The sequence below is a fragment of the Cebus imitator genome, unplaced genomic scaffold (genome assembly GCF_001604975.1).
Source record: "Cebus imitator isolate Cc_AM_T3 unplaced genomic scaffold, Cebus_imitator-1.0 Scaffold444, whole genome shotgun sequence".
NCBI lineage: Eukaryota > Metazoa > Chordata > Mammalia > Primates > Cebidae > Cebus > Cebus imitator.
This window is the reverse complement of record NW_016107759.1, coordinates 3,201,214-3,205,078: the sequence shown is the minus strand read 5'-3', so window position 1 is coordinate 3,205,078 and position 3,865 is coordinate 3,201,214.

The window sequence follows — 3,865 nt, the reverse complement described above, 5'->3', positions numbered from 1 at the left end:
TTGTAGTTTTAGTAGAGACGGCGTTTCACCATGTTGACCAGGATGGTCTCGATCTCTTGACCTCGTGATCCACCCGCCTCGGCCTCCCAAAGTGCTGGGATTACAAGCGTGAGCCACCGCACCTGATCTATTTTATTTTTTAAAGACAGGGTTTCACCATGTTGGTCAGGCTGGTCTTGAACTCCCGACCTCAGGTGATCTGTCCGCCTTGGGCTCCAAAGTGCTTGGATTACAGGCGTGAGCCACCGTGCCCAGTCGGCTGCCACATTTTTGGTGCTACCAACATGGCCCCGGACTTACCTACCTCTTCAGTACAGCCTCATTGGCCTCGTTCTGCCTCTTTAGCTGCGCTGGCAAGAGTTTCAGGGACGTGGTTTACCTCAATACTTTGAAGCAGCAGAATTTCCTTGTCCAGGAATCATAAGAGAAAGCCCAATGTATAGGAGATAGCAGTGGCTGCTCTGCTTTCAGCTGGTGCTTGAGATTTGCCCAACTGGCTGTATCCTTCATAGTCCCTAAAGCTGCAAAATGGACTGTTACAGCCCCATGAGGGCCACAGTTTGAAAAATGCAGGCTCTAACACTGTCCGCTGCCTCAAGTTCCTTGCCGGCTGCCCAGATGGAGCCAGTTAATCAATACTGGAGAATTGCAATAGAGAAATGGTTTAATTCACACAAAACTGGCTGAATGGAAGACCAGAGTTTTATTACTCAGATCAATCCCCCTGAAAAGTCAATGACTGTGGTTTTTAAAGGATAATTTGGCAGCTATGGGGCCAAGGAGTGAGGAGTGCTGATCGTTTGGGCCTGAGATGAAATCACAGGTGGTCCAGTGGGTTCTTCTTGCTGTCTCACCTTCCTGGGTGGGATTGCAGAACTGGTTGAGCCAGATTACTGGTCTGGGTAGTGCCTGCTGGTGCATCAGAGTGCAGGGTCTGAAAAATATCTCCACCACTAATCTTAGATGTTAAGATAGTGATGTCATCCCTAGGAGCAATTGGAGAGGTTTGGAATCTTACAGCCTCTGGCTGCATGACTCCGAAACCACGATTTCTAATCTTGTGGCTAATTTGTTAGTCTTACAAAGGCAGTCTGGTCTCCAGGCAAGAAGGAGGTTTGTTTTGGGAAAAGGCTGTAACTATCAACTAAATTCCTTCCAAAATTAGTCACCCTACACCCAGAAATGAACAAGGGCAGCTAGGAAGTTAGAAGCAACATGGAGGCCAGGTGCAGTAGCTCCTGCCTGTAATCCCAGCAGTTTGGGAGGCTGAGGCAGTCAGATCACCTGAGGTCAGGAGTTCAAGACCAGCCTGGCCAACCTGTTGAAAACCCGTCTCTACTAAAAATACAAAAATTAGTCGATCATGGTGGTGGGTGCCTGTAATCCCAGCTATTCGGGAGGCTGAGACAGGAGAATCCCTTGAACCTGGGAGGCAGAGGTGGTAGTGAGCTGAGATCATGCCACTGTACTCAGCCTTGGGTGACAGAGTGAGACTCCATCTAAAAAAATAAAACAGGATGGGTGCAGTGAAATCCCAGCACTTTGGTAGACCAAGGTGGGCAGATCACTTGAGGTCAGGAGTTTGACCTCCATGGGGAAACTGGTGAAACCTCATCTCTACTAAAAATAAAAAAATTAGCTGGGTGTAGTGGTGCATACCTGTAATCCCAGCTACTCAGGAGGCTGAGGCAGAAGAATCATTTGAACCTGGGAGGCAGAGGTTGTAGTGAGCTAAGATCGTGCCTCTGCACTTCAGCCTGGGTTATAGAGCAAGACTCTGTCTCAAAAAAATAAACAAACAAACAACAACAACAAAACAAGAAGAAGAAAAGAAAAAGTGTGAGCTGCTAAGCTAGGTAATTCTGGCTCGAGATCCCATGATACTGCAGACACCACACCAGCAAAGGCCCTAGTCCTCTGGCACTGGAGGACCCACTTGGAAGGTGGATCACTCACATGGCTCTTGGCAGGAGACCTCAGTTCTTCCCCACATAGACCTCCCTATAGGACTGCTTGAGTGTCCCATTTGCCAAATGATCTAAATATGCTCCAGTTTTGATTGGCTGCTCTGCAATGTGGGCCGTTATCTGGCAGGTTCAGTGGTGCCTTGTAGAGGGGAGATCCCATAGCACCGAGGCAGGAGCAAAAGGCCTCAGCCTATTTCCAAATAAATAGCAAAGAAGGAAGTAACTAGAAATATAACCAGAGTCGTTATTAGTTATTCATATGTGATATTATTCATAGGTGATCTTAATTCTTTGACTAATGCCTCTCAGCTTGGAAGTGTGAACCTGGGGTGACATTGTGAAATGAATGACATTAAGGCAAGATGCTGTAAGCCCTCTGTGACACCCGCATAAGGGCTGCTGGAGGGCGCCCCAGCTGTGTGGCAGCGCCAGGGCTGGGAAAGCCCCAGTGTTTAGTCAGCTAGGGAAGGAGACATCTCCTTCCTGGGAAAGTTAGGAGAAAACTCCACTTCTCCAAGCTCTTGCGGTAGGCCTGACGGCTGTCAGGTACACCCGCAGACATCTGGGGGCTTAATTGTCTCTATGTGGTGCTGTGCTTCGGTGGTCACGTTCCCTGTGTACTCTCATGTTCTGCTTCTGCACCTGGCTCCTTTTTTCTTAGAAGATATAATCAGTAATAGTAATATAATGTTTTAGTTCTTTATTGATAAGTATGGAAAAAGTGCTGATGCATTATGCTCCTTATCTCACTTCAGGTGCCAGAAATTCCTGAGCCCCTACCTGAATGACAGGCGATGTACTTAACCCTATCACTGCCACGCCCTGTCTACCCTGTCCCCAGTCTCTGGCCTCTAAGACCGCGCCCTACCTACCCTGCCCCCAGATTTCCAATTCAATAAAAGTGAGAGCATCCCGGCATTCGGGGCCACTGCTGGTCTCCGCGGCGATTTGGGTAACAGTGGACCCCTGGGCCCAAACTCTCTTTTCTCTGTCTCTGTGTCTTGTGTCTTTCATTTCTACAATTTCTCGTCTCCGCCCCAGGCGGGGGCGGCTCACAGAACCCTGTAGGGCTGGACCCTATAGTGCTTGAAGTGTCAGTACCTGCTGCAAGGATGTTATACGGAACCTTTGGCAGGCTGCTACAGATGAATAATAATATAAACCTGTGCTAGTTATTTATTACGTCCCAGCTCCATATTTATCCTTCATTGCCTGCTCAGTGAAATGCTTCTGGCCCTTTAGTTTTTCCTTTACCAGCTGGCATGATCTTAAGCTTTGTCAGTAGAGGGCGCTGGAGAGACATTGCCGGAGAATGGAGTTTCCCTTTCTGCTTCCGGCTTCCGGTGTGTTCTCTCCAGGCTCCGGCCTGATGGGTGACTTCTTCCCAGTCTGGCTTCCGCAGCACACCGGGCTTTGCCAGCACCCAGCTCCCGCAGCATGGGCAGCTCCTGTGACAGCAGGTGCCCACAACCTGCACAACCTCCAGTGCCTGCCTGCTAGCAGCTTTCTCCGCCACCCTCTTCAGGTAGTTCTGTAGCAGAGCATCTCATGAGACACCTCCCTGTGAGCAGCTTTTTCCACCATTGAGGATGGATTTCCAGCAAGTTCTGCCCATGTGGTACCACAGCCACTTCTCTGCCATGCCGTGAACTGCAGATGTGCCTTCTTCAAGGTCTGGATATAAGCCCAGGGCCAGAGAAACCTCTTGCCTGAGTGTTCAAACTCAGGCCAGAATGTATGGTTGCTGCTATCTGCTATGACTAAATAGAATCCTCTTTACTTCTTACCAGCCAAACCCTTGAAAATGCCAAGCTCTTTCTTTTTTTTTTTTCCTCTTTTTCTCCTTTTTTTTTTTTTTTTTTTTTTTTTTTTTTTTTTTTTTTTCTCAAGTACAATTT